Source organism: Hydractinia symbiolongicarpus, chromosome 11 (assembly GCF_029227915.1).
Source record: "Hydractinia symbiolongicarpus strain clone_291-10 chromosome 11, HSymV2.1, whole genome shotgun sequence".
NCBI classification, from domain to species: Eukaryota; Metazoa; Cnidaria; class Hydrozoa; order Anthoathecata; family Hydractiniidae; genus Hydractinia; species Hydractinia symbiolongicarpus.
In genome coordinates this window covers 18,213,146-18,231,523 of record NC_079885.1, presented here as the reverse complement: position 1 = coordinate 18,231,523, position 18,378 = coordinate 18,213,146, and the positions used below count along the sequence as shown (strand labels likewise).

Below are 18,378 nucleotides of genomic sequence, written 5' to 3'. Positions count from 1 at the left end.
CTGCGGCCTTCACTCTTCGCATTTGGAAAGCCATTGAGTGGACCGTGCTTACCAAGTCTCTGTGAGCGAGATGAGAGATAGGCCCGCGTATGGCCTCCTGCACGTTTTTTCATTTAGACTAGTGATCGTCCCGCCGAAGCGAGACAGTAGAAAAATCGTCTATATACTCATCGTTTTGGCCTTCTCCACGGAAATCTTTAGTAAAAGGCGAAAGATTTGTGCGTGAACTGAAGAAAGCCCAGAGTTGTCGTAAGTCGGCGCGACCTGTTGTGCCTTCGAGCCGACTTAACCTTTGCTTGTGGTGTGCCGCTTGCCAGTGTGTCCGTTCGTAGAGGACGCTTAAAAGGTGCTGCATCGTGAGGTGTAGACTTGACACAAGGACTTTCACCTTTCTGATCTACATCACCTAGTTGAGTGCGTTCGCGTGAATCACTAGGAAGTTGCGTTCGCTGTCTCGGAGAGTGTGGTCCCTGTAGGCAATACGTCGTACTAGTGGCTTGCGTTACATCTAGTTTGTTTCTACTGCAGTTCGACTCCTTTGGTTGTCTCTGAACTTTATTTCTTTCCTCGAGCCGATTTTGATTAGCTCGTATGTATTATTCTGCTAAAAAAAAAAAAAAACTTGTGAGCGGGATACGGCCGAAAGGCCCTTGGCTCAACCCCTGCCGTCTGCGGCCTTCACTCTTCGCATTTGGAAAGCCATTGAGTGGACCGTGCTTACCAAGTCTCTGTGAGCGAGATGAGAGATACGCCCGCGTATGGCCTCCTGCACGTTTTTTCATTTAGACTAGTGATCGTCCCGCCGAAGCGAGACAGTAGAAAAATCGTCTATATACTCATCGTTTTGGCCTTCTCCACGGAAATCTTTAGTAAAAGGCGAAAGATTTGTGCGTGAACTGAAGAAAGCCCAGTGTTGTCGTAAGTCGGCGCGACCTGTTGTGCCTTCGAGCCGACTTAACCTTTGCTTGTGGTGTGCCGCTTGCCAGTGTGTCCGTTCGTAGAGGACGCTTAAAAGGTGCTGCATCGTGAGGTGTAGACTTGACACAAGGACTTTCACCTTTCTGATCTACATCACCTAGTTGAGTGCGTTCGCGTGAATCACTAGGAAGTTGCGTTCGCTGTCTCGGAGAGTGTGGTCCCTGTAGGCAATACGTCGTACTAGTGGCTTGCGTTACATCTAGTTTGTTTCTACTGCAGTTCGACTCCTTTGGTTGTCTCTGAACTTTATTTCTTTCCTCGAGCCGATTTTGATTAGCTCGTATGTATTATTCTGCTAAAAAAAAAAAAAAAACTTGTGAGCGGGATACGGCCGAAAGGCCCTTGGCTCAACCCCTGCCGTCTGCGGCCTTCACTCTTCGCATTTGGAAAGCCATTGAGTGGACCGTGCTTACCAAGTCTCTGTGAGCGAGATGAGAGATAGGCCCGCGTATGGCCTCCTGCACGTTTTTTCATTTAGACTAGTGATCGTCCCGCCGAAGCGAGACAGTAGAAAAATCGTCTATATACTCATCGTTTTGGCCTTCTCCACGGAAATCTTTAGTAAAAGGCGAAAGATTTGTGCGTGAACTGAAGAAAGCCCAGAGTTGTCGTAAGTCGGCGCGACCTGTTGTGCCTTCGAGCCGACTTAACCTTTGCTTGTGGTGTGCCGCTTGCCAGTGTGTCCGTTCGTAGAGGACGCTTAAAAGGTGCTGCATCGTGAGGTGTAGACTTGACACAAGGACTTTCACCTTTCTGATCTACATCACCTAGTTGAGTGCGTTCGCGTGAATCACTAGGAAGTTGCGTTCGCTGTCTCGGAGAGTGTGGTCCCTGTAGGCAATACGTCGTACTAGTGGCTTGCGTTACATCTAGTTTGTTTCTACTGCAGTTCGACTCCTTTGGTTGTCTCTGAACTTTATTTCTTTCCTCGAGCCGATTTTGATTAGCTCGTATGTATTATTCTGCTAAAAAAAAAAAAAAAACTTGTGAGCGGGATACGGCCGAAAGGCCCTTGGCTCAACCCCTGCCGTCTGCGGCCTTCACTCTTCGCATTTGGAAAGCCATTGAGTGGACCGTGCTTACCAAGTCTCTGTGAGCGAGATGAGAGATAGGCCCGCGTATGGCCTCCTGCACGTTTTTTCATTTAGACTAGTGATCGTCCCGCCGAAGCGAGACAGTAGAAAAATCGTCTATATACTCATCGTTTTGGCCTTCTCCACGGAAATCTTTAGTAAAAGGCGAAAGATTTGTGCGTGAACTGAAGAAAGCCCAGAGTTGTCGTAAGTCGGCGCGACCTGTTGTGCCTTCGAGCCGACTTAACCTTTGCTTGTGGTGTGCCGCTTGCCAGTGTGTCCGTTCGTAGAGGACGCTTAAAAGGTGCTGCATCGTGAGGTGTAGACTTGACACAAGGACTTTCACCTTTCTGATCTACATCACCTAGTTGAGTGCGTTCGCGTGAATCACTAGGAAGTTGCGTTCGCTGTCTCGGAGAGTGTGGTCCCTGTAGGCAATACGTCGTACTAGTGGCTTGCGTTACATCTAGTTTGTTTCTACTGCAGTTCGACTCCTTTGGTTGTCTCTGAACTTTATTTCTTTCCTCGAGCCGATTTTGATTAGCTCGTATGTATTATTCTGCTAAAAAAAAAAAAAAAACTTGTGAGCGGGATACGGCCGAAAGGCCCTTGGCTCAACCCCTGCCGTCTGCGGCCTTCACTCTTCGCATTTGGAAAGCCATTGAGTGGACCGTGCTTACCAAGTCTCTGTGAGCGAGATGAGAGATAGGCCCGCGTATGGCCTCCTGCACGTTTTTTCATTTAGACTAGTGATCGTCCCGCCGAAGCGAGACAGTAGAAAAATCGTCTATATACTCATCGTTTTGGCCTTCTCCACGGAAATCTTTAGTAAAAGGCGAAAGATTTGTGCGTGAACTGAAGAAAGCCCAGAGTTGTCGTAAGTCGGCGCGACCTGTTGTGCCTTCGAGCCGACTTAACCTTTGCTTGTGGTGTGCCGCTTGCCAGTGTGTCCGTTCGTAGAGGACGCTTAAAAGGTGCTGCATCGTGAGGTGTAGACTTGACACAAGGACTTTCACCTTTCTGATCTACATCACCTAGTTGAGTGCGTTCGCGTGAATCACTAGGAAGTTGCGTTCGCTGTCTCGGAGAGTGTGGTCCCTGTAGGCAATACGTCGTACTAGTGGCTTGCGTTACATCTAGTTTGTTTCTACTGCAGTTCGACTCCTTTGGTTGTCTCTGAACTTTATTTCTTTCCTCGAGCCGATTTTGATTAGCTCGTATGTATTATTCTGCTAAAAAAAAAAAAAAAACTTGTGAGCGGGATACGGCCGAAAGGCCCTTGGCTCAACCCCTGCCGTCTGCGGCCTTCACTCTTCGCATTTGGAAAGCCATTGAGTGGACCGTGCTTACCAAGTCTCTGTGAGCGAGATGAGAGATAGGCCCGCGTATGGCCTCCTGCACGTTTTTTCATTTAGACTAGTGATCGTCCCGCCGAAGCGAGACAGTAGAAAAATCGTCTATATACTCATCGTTTTGGCCTTCTCCACGGAAATCTTTAGTAAAAGGCGAAAGATTTGTGCGTGAACTGAAGAAAGCCCAGAGTTGTCGTAAGTCGGCGCGACCTGTTGTGCCTTCGAGCCGACTTAACCTTTGCTTGTGGTGTGCCGCTTGCCAGTGTGTCCGTTCGTAGAGGACGCTTAAAAGGTGCTGCATCGTGAGGTGTAGACTTGACACAAGGACTTTCACCTTTCTGATCTACATCACCTAGTTGAGTGCGTTCGCGTGAATCACTAGGAAGTTGCGTTCGCTGTCTCGGAGAGTGTGGTCCCTGTAGGCAATACGTCGTACTAGTGGCTTGCGTTACATCTAGTTTGTTTCTACTGCAGTTCGACTCCTTTGGTTGTCTCTGAACTTTATTTCTTTCCTCGAGCCGATTTTGATTAGCTCGTATGTATTATTCTGCTAAAAAAAAAAAAAAAACTTGTGAGCGGGATACGGCCGAAAGGCCCTTGGCTCAACCCCTGCCGTCTGCGGCCTTCACTCTTCGCATTTGGAAAGCCATTGAGTGGACCGTGCTTACCAAGTCTCTGTGAGCGAGATGAGAGATAGGCCCGCGTATGGCCTCCTGCACGTTTTTTCATTTAGACTAGTGATCGTCCCGCCGAAGCGAGACAGTAGAAAAATCGTCTATATACTCATCGGTTTGGCCTTCTCCACGGAAATCTTTAGTAAAAGGCGAAAGATTTGTGCGTGAACTGAAGAAAGCCCAGAGTTGTCGTAAGTCGGCGCGACCTGTTGTGCCTTCGAGCCGACTTAACCTTTGCTTGTGGTGTGCCGCTTGCCAGTGTGTCCGTTCGTAGAGGACGCTTAAAAGGTGCTGCATCGTGAGGTGTAGACTTGACACAAGGACTTTCACCTTTCTGATCTACATCACCTAGTTGAGTGCGTTCGCGTGAATCACTAGGAAGTTGCGTTCGCTGTCTCGGAGAGTGTGGTCCCTGTAGGCAATACGTCGTACTAGTGGCTTGCGTTACATCTAGTTTGTTTCTACTGCAGTTCGACTCCTTTGGTTGTCTCTGAACTTTATTTCTTTCCTCGAGCCGATTTTGATTAGCTCGTATGTATTATTCTGCTAAAAAAAAAAAAAAAACTTGTGAGCGGGATACGGCCGAAAGGCCCTTGGCTCAACCCCTGCCGTCTGCGGCCTTCACTCTTCGCATTTGGAAAGCCATTGAGTGGACCGTGCTTACCAAGTCTCTGTGAGCGAGATGAGAGATAGGCCCGCGTATGGCCTCCTGCACGTTTTTTCATTTAGACTAGTGATCGTCCCGCCGAAGCGAGACAGTAGAAAAATCGTCTATATACTCATCGTTTTGGCCTTCTCCACGGAAATCTTTAGTAAAAGGCGAAAGATTTGTGCGTGAACTGAAGAAAGCCCAGAGTTGTCGTAAGTCGGCGCGACCTGTTGTGCCTTCGAGCCGACTTAACCTTTGCTTGTGGTGTGCCGCTTGCCAGTGTGTCCGTTCGTAGAGGACGCTTAAAAGGTGCTGCATCGTGAGGTGTAGACTTGACACAAGGACTTTCACCTTTCTGATCTACATCACCTAGTTGAGTGCGTTCGCGTGAATCACTAGGAAGTTGCGTTCGCTGTCTCGGAGAGTGTGGTCCCTGTAGGCAATACGTCGTACTAGTGGCTTGCGTTACATCTAGTTTGTTTCTACTGCAGTTCGACTCCTTTGGTTGTCTCTGAACTTTATTTCTTTCCTCGAGCCGATTTTGATTAGCTCGTATGTATTATTCTGCTAAAAAAAAAAAAAAACTTGTGAGCGCGATACGGCCGAAAGGCCCTTGGCTCAACCCCTGCCGTCTGCGGCCTTCACTCTTCGCATTTGGAAAGCCATTGAGTGGACCGTGCTTACCAAGTCTCTGTGAGCGAGATGAGAGATAGGCCCGCGTATGGCCTCCTGCACGTTTTTTCATTTAGACTAGTGATCGTCCCGCCGAAGCGAGACAGTAGAAAAATCGTCTATATACTCATCGTTTTGGCCTTCTCCACGGAAATCTTTAGTAAAAGGCGAAAGATTTGTGCGTGAACTGAAGAAAGCCCAGAGTTGTCGTAAGTCGGCGCGACCTGTTGTGCCTTCGAGCCGACTTAACCTTTGCTTGTGGTGTGCCGCTTGCCAGTGTGTCCGTTCGTAGAGGACGCTTAAAAGGTGCTGCATCGTGAGGTGTAGACTTGACACAAGGACTTTCACCTTTCTGATCTACATCACCTAGTTGAGTGCGTTCGCGTGAATCACTAGGAAGTTGCGTTCGCTGTCTCGGAGAGTGTGGTCCCTGTAGGCAATACGTCGTACTAGTGGCTTGCGTTACATCTAGTTTGTTTCTACTGCAGTTCGACTCCTTTGGTTGTCTCTGAACTTTATTTCTTTCCTCGAGCCGATTTTGATTAGCTCGTATGTAATATTCTGCTAAAAAAAAAAAAAAAACTTGTGAGCGGGATACGGCCGAAAGGCCCTTGGCTCAACCCCTGCCGTCTGCGGCCTTCACTCTTCGCATTTGGAAAGCCATTGAGTGGACCGTGCTTACCAAGTCTCTGTGAGCGAGATGAGAGATAGGCCCGCGTATGGCCTCCTGCACGTTTTTTCATTTAGACTAGTGATCGTCCCGCCGAAGCGAGACAGTAGAAAAATCGTCTATATACTCATCGTTTTGGCCTTCTCCACGGAAATCTTTAGTAAAAGGCGAAAGATTTGTGCGTGAACTGAAGAAAGCCCAGAGTTGTCGTAAGTCGGCGCGACGTGTTGTGCCTTCGAGCCGACTTAACCTTTGCTTGTGGTGTGCCGCTTGCCAGTGTGTCCGTTCGTAGAGGACGCTTAAAAGGTGCTGCATCGTGAGGTGTAGACTTGACACAAGGACTTTCACCTTTCTGATCTACATCACCTAGTTGAGTGCGTTCGCGTGAATCACTAGGAAGTTGCGTTCGCTGTCTCGGAGAGTGTGGTCCCTGTAGGCAATACGTCGTACTAGTGGCTTGCGTTACATCTAGTTTGTTTCTACTGCAGTTCGACTCCTTTGGTTGTCTCTGAACTTTATTTCTTTCCTCGAGCCGATTTTGATTAGCTCGTATGTATTATTCTGCTAAAAAAAAAAAAAAAACTTGTGAGCGGGATACGGCCGAAAGGCCCTTGGCTCAACCCCTGCCGTCTGCGGCCTTCACTCTTCGCATTTGGAAAGCCATTGAGTGGACCGTGCTTACCAAGTCTCTGTGAGCGAGATGAGAGATAGGCCCGCGTATGGCCTCCTGCACGTTTTTTCATTTAGACTAGTGATCGTCCCGCCGAAGCGAGACAGTAGAAAAATCGTCTATATACTCATCGTTTTGGCCTTCTCCACGGAAATCTTTAGTAAAAGGCGAAAGATTTGTGCGTGAACTGAAGAAAGCCCAGAGTTGTCGTAAGTCGGCGCGACCTGTTGTGCCTTCGAGCCGACTTAACCTTTGCTTGTGGTGTGCCGCTTGCCAGTGTGTCCGTTCGTAGAGGACGCTTAAAAGGTGCTGCATCGTGAGGTGTAGACTTGACACAAGGACTTTCACCTTTCTGATCTACATCACCTAGTTGAGTGCGTTCGCGTGAATCACTAGGAAGTTGCGTTCGCTGTCTCGGAGAGTGTGGTCCCTGTAGGCAATACGTCGTACTAGTGGCTTGCGTTACATCTAGTTTGTTTCTACTGCAGTTCGACTCCTTTGGTTGTCTCTGAACTTTATTTCTTTCCTCGAGCCGATTTTGATTAGCTCGTATGTATTATTCTGCTAAAAAAAAAAAAAAAACTTGTGAGCGGGATACGGCCGAAAGGCCCTTGGCTCAACCCCTGCCGTCTGCGGCCTTCACTCTTCGCATTTGGAAAGCCATTGAGTGGACCGTGCTTACCAAGTCTCTGTGAGCGAGATGAGAGATAGGCCCGCGTATGGCCTCCTGCACGTTTTTTCATTTAGACTAGTGATCGTCCCGCCGAAGCGAGACAGTAGAAAAATCGTCTATATACTCATCGTTTTGGCCTTCTCCACGGAAATCTTTAGTAAAAGGCGAAAGATTTTTGCGTGAACTGAAGAAAGCCCAGAGTTGTCGTAAGTCGGCGCGACCTGTTGTGCCTTCGAGCCGACTTAACCTTTGCTTGTGGTGTGCCGCTTGCCAGTGTGTCCGTTCGTAGAGGACGCTTAAAAGGTGCTGCATCGTGAGGTGTAGACTTGACACAAGGACTTTCACCTTTCTGATCTACATCACCTAGTTGAGTGCGTTCGCGTGAATCACTAGGAAGTTGCGTTCGCTGTCTCGGAGAGTGTGGTCCCTGTAGGCAATACGTCGTACTAGTGGCTTGCGTTACATCTAGTTTGTTTCTACTGCAGTTCGACTCCTTTGGTTGTCTCTGAACTTTATTTCTTTCCTCGAGCCGATTTTGATTAGCTCGTATGTATTATTCTGCTAAAAAAAAAAAAAAAACTTGTGAGCGGGATACGGCCGAAAGGCCCTTGGCTCAACCCCTGCCGTCTGCGGCCTTCACTCTTCGCATTTGGAAAGCCATTGAGTGGACCGTGCTTACCAAGTCTCTGTGAGCGAGATGAGAGATAGGCCCGCGTATGGCCTCCTGCACGTTTTTTCATTTAGACTAGTGATCGTCCCGCCGAAGCGAGACAGTAGAAAAATCGTCTATATACTCATCGTTTTGGCCTTCTCCACGGAAATCTTTAGTAAAAGGCGAAAGATTTGTGCGTGAACTGAAGAAAGCCCAGAGTTGTCGTAAGTCGGCGCGACCTGTTGTGCCTTCGAGCCGACTTAACCTTTGCTTGTGGTGTGCCGCTTGCCAGTGTGTCCGTTCGTAGAGGACGCTTAAAAGGTGCTGCATCGTGAGGTGTAGACTTGACACAAGGACTTTCACCTTTCTGATCTACATCACCTAGTTGAGTGCGTTCGCGTGAATCACTAGGAAGTTGCGTTCGCTGTCTCGGAGAGTGTGGTCCCTGTAGGCAATACGTCGTACTAGTGGCTTGCGTTACATCTAGTTTGTTTCTACTGCAGTTCGACTCCTTTGGTTGTCTCTGAACTTTATTTCTTTCCTCGAGCCGATTTTGATTAGCTCGTATGTAATATTCTGCTAAAAAAAAAAAAAAAACTTGTGAGCGGGATACGGCCGAAAGGCCCTTGGCTCAACCCCTGCCGTCTGCGGCCTTCACTCTTCGCATTTGGAAAGCCATTGAGTGGACCGTGCTTACCAAGTCTCTGTGAGCGAGATGAGAGATAGGCCCGCGTATGGCCTCCTGCACGTTTTTTCATTTAGACTAGTGATCGTCCCGCCGAAGCGAGACAGTAGAAAAATCGTCTATATACTCATCGGTTTGGCCTTCTCCACGGAAATCTTTAGTAAAAGGCGAAAGATTTGTGCGTGAACTGAAGAAAGCCCAGAGTTGTCGTAAGTCGGCGCGACCTGTTGTGCCTTCGAGCCGACTTAACCTTTGCTTGTGGTGTGCCGCTTGCCAGTGTGTCCGTTCGTAGAGGACGCTTAAAAGGTGCTGCATCGTGAGGTGTAGACTTGACACAAGGACTTTCACCTTTCTGATCTACATCACCTAGTTGAGTGCGTTCGCGTGAATCACTAGGAAGTTGCGTTCGCTGTCTCGGAGAGTGTGGTCCCTGTAGGCAATACGTCGTACTAGTGGCTTGCGTTACATCTAGTTTGTTTCTACTGCAGTTCGACTCCTTTGGTTGTCTCTGAACTTTATTTCTTTCCTCGAGCCGATTTTGATTAGCTCGTATGTATTATTCTGCTAAAAAAAAAAAAAAAACTTGTGAGCGGGATACGGCCGAAAGGCCCTTGGCTCAACCCCTGCCGTCTGCGGCCTTCACTCTTCGCATTTGGAAAGCCATTGAGTGGACCGTGCTTACCAAGTCTCTGTGAGCGAGATGAGAGATAGGCCCGCGTATGGCCTCCTGCACGTTTTTTCATTTAGACTAGTGATCGTCCCGCCGAAGCGAGACAGTAGAAAAATCGTCTATATACTCATCGTTTTGGCCTTCTCCACGGAAATCTTTAGTAAAAGGCGAAAGATTTGTGCGTGAACTGAAGAAAGCCCAGAGTTGTCGTAAGTCGGCGCGACCTGTTGTGCCTTCGAGCCGACTTAACCTTTGCTTGTGGTGTGCCGCTTGCCAGTGTGTCCGTTCGTAGAGGACGCTTAAAAGGTGCTGCATCGTGAGGTGTAGACTTGACACAAGGACTTTCACCTTTCTGATCTACATCACCTAGTTGAGTGCGTTCGCGTGAATCACTAGGAAGTTGCGTTCGCTGTCTCGGAGAGTGTGGTCCCTGTAGGCAATACGTCGTACTAGTGGCTTGCGTTACATCTAGTTTGTTTCTACTGCAGTTCGACTCCTTTGGTTGTCTCTGAACTTTATTTCTTTCCTCGAGCCGATTTTGATTAGCTCGTATGTATTATTCTGCTAAAAAAAAAAAAAAACTTGTGAGCGCGATACGGCCGAAAGGCCCTTGGCTCAACCCCTGCCGTCTGCGGCCTTCACTCTTCGCATTTGGAAAGCCATTGAGTGGACCGTGCTTACCAAGTCTCTGTGAGCGAGATGAGAGATAGGCCCGCGTATGGCCTCCTGCACGTTTTTTCATTTAGACTAGTGATCGTCCCGCCGAAGCGAGACAGTAGAAAAATCGTCTATATACTCATCGTTTTGGCCTTCTCCACGGAAATCTTTAGTAAAAGGCGAAAGATTTGTGCGTGAACTGAAGAAAGCCCAGAGTTGTCGTAAGTCGGCGCGACCTGTTGTGCCTTCGAGCCGACTTAACCTTTGCTTGTGGTGTGCCGCTTGCCAGTGTGTCCGTTCGTAGAGGACGCTTAAAAGGTGCTGCATCGTGAGGTGTAGACTTGACACAAGGACTTTCACCTTTCTGATCTACATCACCTAGTTGAGTGCGTTCGCGTGAATCACTAGGAAGTTGCGTTCGCTGTCTCGGAGAGTGTGGTCCCTGTAGGCAATACGTCGTACTAGTGGCTTGCGTTACATCTAGTTTGTTTCTACTGCAGTTCGACTCCTTTGGTTGTCTCTGAACTTTATTTCTTTCCTCGAGCCGATTTTGATTAGCTCGTATGTAATATTCTGCTAAAAAAAAAAAAAAAACTTGTGAGCGGGATACGGCCGAAAGGCCCTTGGCTCAACCCCTGCCGTCTGCGGCCTTCACTCTTCGCATTTGGAAAGCCATTGAGTGGACCGTGCTTACCAAGTCTCTGTGAGCGAGATGAGAGATAGGCCCGCGTATGGCCTCCTGCACGTTTTTTCATTTAGACTAGTGATCGTCCCGCCGAAGCGAGACAGTAGAAAAATCGTCTATATACTCATCGTTTTGGCCTTCTCCACGGAAATCTTTAGTAAAAGGCGAAAGATTTGTGCGTGAACTGAAGAAAGCCCAGAGTTGTCGTAAGTCGGCGCGACCTGTTGTGCCTTCGAGCCGACTTAACCTTTGCTTGTGGTGTGCCGCTTGCCAGTGTGTCCGTTCGTAGAGGACGCTTAAAAGGTGCTGCATCGTGAGGTGTAGACTTGACACAAGGACTTTCACCTTTCTGATCTACATCACCTAGTTGAGTGCGTTCGCGTGAATCACTAGGAAGTTGCGTTCGCTGTCTCGGAGAGTGTGGTCCCTGTAGGCAATACGTCGTACTAGTGGCTTGCGTTACATCTAGTTTGTTTCTACTGCAGTTCGACTCCTTTGGTTGTCTCTGAACTTTATTTCTTTCCTCGAGCCGATTTTGATTAGCTCGTATGTATTATTCTGCTAAAAAAAAAAAAAAAACTTGTGAGCGGGATACGGCCGAAAGGCCCTTGGCTCAACCCCTGCCGTCTGCGGCCTTCACTCTTCGCATTTGGAAAGCCATTGAGTGGACCGTGCTTACCAAGTCTCTGTGAGCGAGATGAGAGATAGGCCCGCGTATGGCCTCCTGCACGTTTTTTCATTTAGACTAGTGATCGTCCCGCCGAAGCGAGACAGTAGAAAAATCGTCTATATACTCATCGTTTTGGCCTTCTCCACGGAAATCTTTAGTAAAAGGCGAAAGATTTTTGCGTGAACTGAAGAAAGCCCAGAGTTGTCGTAAGTCGGCGCGACCTGTTGTGCCTTCGAGCCGACTTAACCTTTGCTTGTGGTGTGCCGCTTGCCAGTGTGTCCGTTCGTAGAGGACGCTTAAAAGGTGCTGCATCGTGAGGTGTAGACTTGACACAAGGACTTTCACCTTTCTGATCTACATCACCTAGTTGAGTGCGTTCGTGTGAATCACTAGGAAGTTGCGTTCGCTGTCTCGGAGAGTGTGGTCCCTGTAGGCAATACGTCGTACTAGTGGCTTGCGTTACATCTAGTTTGTTTCTACTGCAGTTCGACTCCTTTGGTTGTCTCTGAACTTTATTTCTTTCCTCGAGCCGATTTTGATTAGCTCGTATGTATTATTCTGCTAAAAAAAAAAAAAAAACTTGTGAGCGGGATACGGCCGAAAGGCCCTTGGCTCAACCCCTGCCGTCTGCGGCCTTCACTCTTCGCATTTGGAAAGCCATTGAGTGGACCGTGCTTACCAAGTCTCTGTGAGCGAGATGAGAGATAGGCCCGCGTATGGCCTCCTGCACGTTTTTTCATTTAGACTAGTGATCGTCCCGCCGAAGCGAGACAGTAGAAAAATCGTCTATATACTCATCGTTTTGGCCTTCTCCACGGAAATCTTTAGTAAAAGGCGAAAGATTTGTGCGTGAACTGAAGAAAGCCCAGAGTTGTCGTAAGTCGGCGCGACCTGTTGTGCCTTCGAGCCGACTTAACCTTTGCTTGTGGTGTGCCGCTTGCCAGTGTGTCCGTTCGTAGAGGACGCTTAAAAGGTGCTGCATCGTGAGGTGTAGACTTGACACAAGGACTTTCACCTTTCTGATCTACATCACCTAGTTGAGTGCGTTCGCGTGAATCACTAGGAAGTTGCGTTCGCTGTCTCGGAGAGTGTGGTCCCTGTAGGCAATACGTCGTACTAGTGGCTTGCGTTACATCTAGTTTGTTTCTACTGCAGTTCGACTCCTTTGGTTGTCTCTGAACTTTATTTCTTTCCTCGAGCCGATTTTGATTAGCTCGTATGTAATATTCTGCTAAAAAAAAAAAAAAAACTTGTGAGCGGGATACGGCCGAAAGGCCCTTGGCTCAACCCCTGCCGTCTGCGGCCTTCACTCTTCGCATTTGGAAAGCCATTGAGTGGACCGTGCTTACCAAGTCTCTGTGAGCGAGATGAGAGATAGGCCCGCGTATGGCCTCCTGCACGTTTTTTCATTTAGACTAGTGATCGTCCCGCCGAAGCGAGACAGTAGAAAAATCGTCTATATACTCATCGTTTTGGCCTTCTCCACGGAAATCTTTAGTAAAAGGCGAAAGATTTGTGCGTGAACTGAAGAAAGCCCAGAGTTGTCGTAAGTCGGCGCGACCTGTTGTGCCTTCGAGCCGACTTAACCTTTGCTTGTGGTGTGCCGCTTGCCAGTGTGTCCGTTCGTAGAGGACGCTTAAAAGGTGCTGCATCGTGAGGTGTAGACTTGACACAAGGACTTTCACCTTTCTGATCTACATCACCTAGTTGAGTGCGTTCGCGTGAATCACTAGGAAGTTGCGTTCGCTGTCTCGGAGAGTGTGGTCCCTGTAGGCAATACGTCGTACTAGTGGCTTGCGTTACATCTAGTTTGTTTCTACTGCAGTTCGACTCCTTTGGTTGTCTCTGAACTTTATTTCTTTCCTCGAGCCGATTTTGATTAGCTCGTATGTATTATTCTGCTAAAAAAAAAAAAAAACTTGTGAGCGCGATACGGCCGAAAGGCCCTTGGCTCAACCCCTGCCGTCTGCGGCCTTCACTCTTCGCATTTGGAAAGCCATTGAGTGGACCGTGCTTACCAAGTCTCTGTGAGCGAGATGAGAGATAGGCCCGCGTATGGCCTCCTGCACGTTTTTTCATTTAGACTAGTGATCGTCCCGCCGAAGCGAGACAGTAGAAAAATCGTCTATATACTCATCGTTTTGGCCTTCTCCACGGAAATCTTTAGTAAAAGGCGAAAGATTTGTGCGTGAACTGAAGAAAGCCCAGAGTTGTCGTAAGTCGGCGCGACCTGTTGTGCCTTCGAGCCGACTTAACCTTTGCTTGTGGTGTGCCGCTTGCCAGTGTGTCCGTTCGTAGAGGACGCTTAAAAGGTGCTGCATCGTGAGGTGTAGACTTGACACAAGGACTTTCACCTTTCTGATCTACATCACCTAGTTGAGTGCGTTCGCGTGAATCACTAGGAAGTTGCGTTCGCTGTCTCGGAGAGTGTGGTCCCTGTAGGCAATACGTCGTACTAGTGGCTTGCGTTACATCTAGTTTGTTTCTACTGCAGTTCGACTCCTTTGGTTGTCTCTGAACTTTATTTCTTTCCTCGAGCCGATTTTGATTAGCTCGTATGTAATATTCTGCTAAAAAAAAAAAAAAAACTTGTGAGCGGGATACGGCCGAAAGGCCCTTGGCTCAACCCCTGCCGTCTGCGGCCTTCACTCTTCGCATTTGGAAAGCCATTGAGTGGACCGTGCTTACCAAGTCTCTGTGAGCGAGATGAGAGATAGGCCCGCGTATGGCCTCCTGCACGTTTTTTCATTTAGACTAGTGATCGTCCCGCCGAAGCGAGACAGTAGAAAAATCGTCTATATACTCATCGTTTTGGCCTTCTCCACGGAAATCTTTAGTAAAAGGCGAAAGATTTGTGCGTGAACTGAAGAAAGCCCAGAGTTGTCGTAAGTCGGCGCGACCTGTTGTGCCTTCGAGCCGACTTAACCTTTGCTTGTGGTGTGCCGCTTGCCAGTGTGTCCGTTCGTAGAGGACGCTTAAAAGGTGCTGCATCGTGAGGTGTAGACTTGACACAAGGACTTTCACCTTTCTGATCTACATCACCTAGTTGAGTGCGTTCGCGTGAATCACTAGGAAGTTGCGTTCGCTGTCTCGGAGAGTGTGGTCCCTGTAGGCAATACGTCGTACTAGTGGCTTGCGTTACATCTAGTTTGTTTCTACTGCAGTTCGACTCCTTTGGTTGTCTCTGAACTTTATTTCTTTCCTCGAGCCGATTTTGATTAGCTCGTATGTATTATTCTGCTAAAAAAAAAAAAAAAACTTGTGAGCGGGATACGGCCGAAAGGCCCTTGGCTCAACCCCTGCCGTCTGCGGCCTTCACTCTTCGCATTTGGAAAGCCATTGAGTGGACCGTGCTTACCAAGTCTCTGTGAGCGAGATGAGAGATAGGCCCGCGTATGGCCTCCTGCACGTTTTTTCATTTAGACTAGTGATCGTCCCGCCGAAGCGAGACAGTAGAAAAATCGTCTATATACTCATCGTTTTGGCCTTCTCCACGGAAATCTTTAGTAAAAGGCGAAAGATTTTTGCGTGAACTGAAGAAAGCCCAGAGTTGTCGTAAGTCGGCGCGACCTGTTGTGCCTTCGAGCCGACTTAACCTTTGCTTGTGGTGTGCCGCTTGCCAGTGTGTCCGTTCGTAGAGGACGCTTAAAAGGTGCTGCATCGTGAGGTGTAGACTTGACACAAGGACTTTCACCTTTCTGATCTACATCACCTAGTTGAGTGCGTTCGTGTGAATCACTAGGAAGTTGCGTTCGCTGTCTCGGAGAGTGTGGTCCCTGTAGGCAATACGTCGTACTAGTGGCTTGCGTTACATCTAGTTTGTTTCTACTGCAGTTCGACTCCTTTGGTTGTCTCTGAACTTTATTTCTTTCCTCGAGCCGATTTTGATTAGCTCGTATGTATTATTCTGCTAAAAAAAAAAAAAAAACTTGTGAGCGGGATACGGCCGAAAGGCCCTTGGCTCAACCCCTGCCGTCTGCGGCCTTCACTCTTCGCATTTGGAAAGCCATTGAGTGGACCGTGCTTACCAAGTCTCTGTGAGCGAGATGAGAGATAGGCCCGCGTATGGCCTCCTGCACGTTTTTTCATTTAGACTAGTGATCGTCCCGCCGAAGCGAGACAGTAGAAAAATCGTCTATATACTCATCGTTTTGGCCTTCTCCACGGAAATCTTTAGTAAAAGGCGAAAGATTTGTGCGTGAACTGAAGAAAGCCCAGAGTTGTCGTAAGTCGGCGCGACCTGTTGTGCCTTCGAGCCGACTTAACCTTTGCTTGTGGTGTGCCGCTTGCCAGTGTGTCCGTTCGTAGAGGACGCTTAAAAGGTGCTGCATCGTGAGGTGTAGACTTGACACAAGGACTTTCACCTTTCTGATCTACATCACCTAGTTGAGTGCGTTCGCGTGAATCACTAGGAAGTTGCGTTCGCTGTCTCGGAGAGTGTGGTCCCTGTAGGCAATACGTCGTACTAGTGGCTTGCGTTACATCTAGTTTGTTTCTACTGCAGTTCGACTCCTTTGGTTGTCTCTGAACTTTATTTCTTTCCTCGAGCCGATTTTGATTAGCTCGTATGTAATATTCTGCTAAAAAAAAAAAAAAAACTTGTGAGCGGGATACGGCCGAAAGGCCCTTGGCTCAACCCCTGCCGTCTGCGGCCTTCACTCTTCGCATTTGGAAAGCCATTGAGTGGACCGTGCTTACCAAGTCTCTGTGAGCGAGATGAGAGATAGGCCCGCGTATGGCCTCCTGCACGTTTTTTCATTTAGACTAGTGATCGTCCCGCCGAAGCGAGACAGTAGAAAAATCGTCTATATACTCATCGTTTTGGCCTTCTCCACGGAAATCTTTAGTAAAAGGCGAAAGATTTGTGCGTGAACTGAAGAAAGCCCAGAGTTGTCGTAAGTCGGCGCGACCTGTTGTGCCTTCGAGCCGACTTAACCTTTGCTTGTGGTGTGCCGCTTGCCAGTGTGTCCGTTCGTAGAGGACGCTTAAAAGGTGCTGCATCGTGAGGTGTAGACTTGACACAAGGACTTTCACCTTTCTGATCTACATCACCTAGTTGAGTGCGTTCGCGTGAATCACTAGGAAGTTGCGTTCGCTGTCTCGGAGAGTGTGGTCCCTGTAGGCAATACGTCGTACTAGTGGCTTGCGTTACATCTAGTTTGTTTCTACTGCAGTTCGACTCCTTTGGTTGTCTCTGAACTTTATTTCTTTCCTCGAGCCGATTTTGATTAGCTCGTATGTATTATTCTGCTAAAAAAAAAAAAAAAACTTGTGAGCGGGATACGGCCGAAAGGCCCTTGGCTCAACCCCTGCCGTCTGCGGCCTTCACTCTTCGCATTTGGAAAGCCATTGAGTGGACCGTGCTTACCAAGTCTCTGTGAGCGAGATGAGAGATAGGCCCGCGTATGGCCTCCTGCACGTTTTTTCATTTAGACTAGTGATCGTCCCGCCGAAGCGAGACAGTAGAAAAATCGTCTATATACTCATCGTTTTGGCCTTCTCCACGGAAATCTTTAGTAAAAGGCGAAAGATTTGTGCGTGAACTGAAGAAATCCCAGAGTTGTCGTAAGTCGGCGCGACCTGTTGTGCCTTCGAGCCGACTTAACCTTTGCTTGTGGTGTGCCGCTTGCCAGTGTGTCCGTTCGTAGAGGACGCTTAAAAGGTGCTGCATCGTGAGGTGTAGACTTGACACAAGGACTTTCACCTTTCTGATCTACATCACCTAGTTGAGTGCGTTCGCGTGAATCACTAGGAAGTTGCGTTCGCTGTCTCGGAGAGTGTGGTCCCTGTAGGCAATACGTCGTACTAGTGGCTTGCGTTACATCTAGTTTGTTTCTACTGCAGTTCGACTCCTTTGGTTGTCTCTGAACTTTATTTCTTTCCTCGAGCCGATTTTGATTAGCTCGTATGTATTATTCTGCTAAAAAAAAAAAAAAAACTTGTGAGCGGGATACGGCCGAAAGGCCCTTGGCTCAACCCCTGCCGTCTGCGGCCTTCACTCTTCGCATTTGGAAAGCCATTGAGTGGACCGTGCTTACCAAGTCTCTGTGAGCGAGATGAGAGATAGGCCCGCGTATGGCCTCCTGCACGTTTTTTCATTTAGACTAGTGATCGTCCCGCCGAAGCGAGACAGTAGAAAAATCGTCTATATACTCATCGTTTTGGCCTTCTCCACGGAAATCTTTAGTAAAAGGCGAAAGATTTGTGCGTGAACTGAAGAAAGCCCAGAGTTGTCGTAAGTCGGCGCGACCTGTTGTGCCTTCGAGCCGACTTAACCTTTGCTTGTGGTGTGCCGCTTGCCAGTGTGTCCGTTCGTAGAGGACGCTTAAAAGGTGCTGCATCGTGAGGTGTAGACTTGACACAAGGACTTTCACCTTTCTGATCTACATCACCTAGTTGAGTGCGTTCGCGTGAATCACTAGGAAGTTGCGTTCGCTGTCTCGGAGAGTGTGGTCCCTGTAGGCAATACGTCGTACTAGTGGCTTGCGTTACATCTAGTTTGTTTCTACTGCAGTTCGACTCCTTTGGTTGTCTCTGAACTTTATTTCTTTCCTCGAGCCGATTTTGATTAGCTCGTATGTATTATTCTGCTAAAAAAAAAAAAAAACTTGTGAGCGGGATACGGCCGAAAGGCCCTTGGCTCAACCCCTGCCGTCTGCGGCCTTCACTCTTCGCATTTGGAAAGCCATTGAGTGGACCGTGCTTACCAAGTCTCTGTGAGCGAGATGAGAGATAGGCCCGCGTATGGCCTCCTGCACGTTTTTTCATTTAGACTAGTGATCGTCCCGCCGAAGCGAGACAGTAGAAAAATCGTCTATATACTCATCGTTTTGGCCTTCTCCACGGAAATCTTTAGTAAAAGGCGAAAGATTTGTGCGTGAACTGAAGAAAGCCCAGAGTTGTCGTAAGTCGGCGCGACCTGTTGTGCCTTCGAGCCGACTTAACCTT

At 48.4% G+C, this 18,378-nt stretch overlaps 28 non-coding genes across 28 annotated transcripts; all 28 read right to left on the bottom strand.

Moving 5' to 3' along the window:
• Positions 1 to 126: 126 nt before the first annotated feature.
• Positions 127 to 247, bottom strand: LOC130618973 (U5 spliceosomal RNA). Its single transcript, XR_008979717.1, has one exon. It is a non-coding gene; the product is annotated as a U5 spliceosomal RNA (small nuclear RNA).
• A 548-nt stretch (positions 248 to 795) lies between these two features.
• Positions 796 to 916, bottom strand: LOC130619850 (U5 spliceosomal RNA). Its single transcript, XR_008980587.1, has one exon. It is a non-coding gene; the product is annotated as a U5 spliceosomal RNA (small nuclear RNA).
• A 549-nt stretch (positions 917 to 1,465) lies between these two features.
• LOC130618972 (U5 spliceosomal RNA) lies at positions 1,466 to 1,586 on the bottom strand. Its single transcript, XR_008979716.1, has one exon. It is a non-coding gene; the product is annotated as a U5 spliceosomal RNA (small nuclear RNA).
• A 549-nt stretch (positions 1,587 to 2,135) lies between these two features.
• LOC130618970 (U5 spliceosomal RNA) lies at positions 2,136 to 2,256 on the bottom strand. Its single transcript, XR_008979714.1, has one exon. It is a non-coding gene; the product is annotated as a U5 spliceosomal RNA (small nuclear RNA).
• A 549-nt stretch (positions 2,257 to 2,805) lies between these two features.
• LOC130618969 (U5 spliceosomal RNA) lies at positions 2,806 to 2,926 on the bottom strand. The gene has a single exon (XR_008979713.1). It is a non-coding gene; the product is annotated as a U5 spliceosomal RNA (small nuclear RNA).
• Positions 2,927 to 3,475: 549 nt separating this feature from the next.
• Positions 3,476 to 3,596, bottom strand: LOC130618968 (U5 spliceosomal RNA). The gene has a single exon (XR_008979712.1). It is a non-coding gene; the product is annotated as a U5 spliceosomal RNA (small nuclear RNA).
• A 549-nt stretch (positions 3,597 to 4,145) lies between these two features.
• On the bottom strand, positions 4,146 to 4,266 carry LOC130619653 (U5 spliceosomal RNA). Its single transcript, XR_008980391.1, has one exon. It is a non-coding gene; the product is annotated as a U5 spliceosomal RNA (small nuclear RNA).
• Positions 4,267 to 4,815: 549 nt separating this feature from the next.
• On the bottom strand, positions 4,816 to 4,936 carry LOC130618967 (U5 spliceosomal RNA). Its single transcript, XR_008979710.1, has one exon. It is a non-coding gene; the product is annotated as a U5 spliceosomal RNA (small nuclear RNA).
• A 548-nt stretch (positions 4,937 to 5,484) lies between these two features.
• On the bottom strand, positions 5,485 to 5,605 carry LOC130618966 (U5 spliceosomal RNA). The gene has a single exon (XR_008979709.1). It is a non-coding gene; the product is annotated as a U5 spliceosomal RNA (small nuclear RNA).
• A 549-nt stretch (positions 5,606 to 6,154) lies between these two features.
• Positions 6,155 to 6,275, bottom strand: LOC130618965 (U5 spliceosomal RNA). The gene has a single exon (XR_008979708.1). It is a non-coding gene; the product is annotated as a U5 spliceosomal RNA (small nuclear RNA).
• A 549-nt stretch (positions 6,276 to 6,824) lies between these two features.
• LOC130618964 (U5 spliceosomal RNA) lies at positions 6,825 to 6,945 on the bottom strand. The gene has a single exon (XR_008979707.1). It is a non-coding gene; the product is annotated as a U5 spliceosomal RNA (small nuclear RNA).
• A 549-nt stretch (positions 6,946 to 7,494) lies between these two features.
• On the bottom strand, positions 7,495 to 7,615 carry LOC130619713 (U5 spliceosomal RNA). The gene has a single exon (XR_008980452.1). It is a non-coding gene; the product is annotated as a U5 spliceosomal RNA (small nuclear RNA).
• A 549-nt stretch (positions 7,616 to 8,164) lies between these two features.
• On the bottom strand, positions 8,165 to 8,285 carry LOC130618962 (U5 spliceosomal RNA). The gene has a single exon (XR_008979706.1). It is a non-coding gene; the product is annotated as a U5 spliceosomal RNA (small nuclear RNA).
• Positions 8,286 to 8,834: 549 nt separating this feature from the next.
• On the bottom strand, positions 8,835 to 8,955 carry LOC130619652 (U5 spliceosomal RNA). The gene has a single exon (XR_008980390.1). It is a non-coding gene; the product is annotated as a U5 spliceosomal RNA (small nuclear RNA).
• A 549-nt stretch (positions 8,956 to 9,504) lies between these two features.
• LOC130618961 (U5 spliceosomal RNA) lies at positions 9,505 to 9,625 on the bottom strand. The gene has a single exon (XR_008979705.1). It is a non-coding gene; the product is annotated as a U5 spliceosomal RNA (small nuclear RNA).
• A 548-nt stretch (positions 9,626 to 10,173) lies between these two features.
• On the bottom strand, positions 10,174 to 10,294 carry LOC130618960 (U5 spliceosomal RNA). The gene has a single exon (XR_008979704.1). It is a non-coding gene; the product is annotated as a U5 spliceosomal RNA (small nuclear RNA).
• A 549-nt stretch (positions 10,295 to 10,843) lies between these two features.
• On the bottom strand, positions 10,844 to 10,964 carry LOC130618958 (U5 spliceosomal RNA). Its single transcript, XR_008979702.1, has one exon. It is a non-coding gene; the product is annotated as a U5 spliceosomal RNA (small nuclear RNA).
• Positions 10,965 to 11,513: 549 nt separating this feature from the next.
• Positions 11,514 to 11,634, bottom strand: LOC130619712 (U5 spliceosomal RNA). Its single transcript, XR_008980451.1, has one exon. It is a non-coding gene; the product is annotated as a U5 spliceosomal RNA (small nuclear RNA).
• A 549-nt stretch (positions 11,635 to 12,183) lies between these two features.
• Positions 12,184 to 12,304, bottom strand: LOC130618957 (U5 spliceosomal RNA). The gene has a single exon (XR_008979701.1). It is a non-coding gene; the product is annotated as a U5 spliceosomal RNA (small nuclear RNA).
• Positions 12,305 to 12,853: 549 nt separating this feature from the next.
• LOC130618956 (U5 spliceosomal RNA) lies at positions 12,854 to 12,974 on the bottom strand. Its single transcript, XR_008979699.1, has one exon. It is a non-coding gene; the product is annotated as a U5 spliceosomal RNA (small nuclear RNA).
• A 548-nt stretch (positions 12,975 to 13,522) lies between these two features.
• LOC130618955 (U5 spliceosomal RNA) lies at positions 13,523 to 13,643 on the bottom strand. The gene has a single exon (XR_008979698.1). It is a non-coding gene; the product is annotated as a U5 spliceosomal RNA (small nuclear RNA).
• A 549-nt stretch (positions 13,644 to 14,192) lies between these two features.
• Positions 14,193 to 14,313, bottom strand: LOC130618954 (U5 spliceosomal RNA). The gene has a single exon (XR_008979697.1). It is a non-coding gene; the product is annotated as a U5 spliceosomal RNA (small nuclear RNA).
• Positions 14,314 to 14,862: 549 nt separating this feature from the next.
• LOC130619711 (U5 spliceosomal RNA) lies at positions 14,863 to 14,983 on the bottom strand. Its single transcript, XR_008980450.1, has one exon. It is a non-coding gene; the product is annotated as a U5 spliceosomal RNA (small nuclear RNA).
• Positions 14,984 to 15,532: 549 nt separating this feature from the next.
• On the bottom strand, positions 15,533 to 15,653 carry LOC130618953 (U5 spliceosomal RNA). Its single transcript, XR_008979696.1, has one exon. It is a non-coding gene; the product is annotated as a U5 spliceosomal RNA (small nuclear RNA).
• Positions 15,654 to 16,202: 549 nt separating this feature from the next.
• Positions 16,203 to 16,323, bottom strand: LOC130618951 (U5 spliceosomal RNA). The gene has a single exon (XR_008979695.1). It is a non-coding gene; the product is annotated as a U5 spliceosomal RNA (small nuclear RNA).
• A 549-nt stretch (positions 16,324 to 16,872) lies between these two features.
• Positions 16,873 to 16,993, bottom strand: LOC130619767 (U5 spliceosomal RNA). The gene has a single exon (XR_008980506.1). It is a non-coding gene; the product is annotated as a U5 spliceosomal RNA (small nuclear RNA).
• A 549-nt stretch (positions 16,994 to 17,542) lies between these two features.
• On the bottom strand, positions 17,543 to 17,663 carry LOC130618950 (U5 spliceosomal RNA). The gene has a single exon (XR_008979694.1). It is a non-coding gene; the product is annotated as a U5 spliceosomal RNA (small nuclear RNA).
• Positions 17,664 to 18,211: 548 nt separating this feature from the next.
• On the bottom strand, positions 18,212 to 18,332 carry LOC130618949 (U5 spliceosomal RNA). Its single transcript, XR_008979693.1, has one exon. It is a non-coding gene; the product is annotated as a U5 spliceosomal RNA (small nuclear RNA).
• Between the last annotated feature and the right edge of the window lie 46 nt (positions 18,333 to 18,378).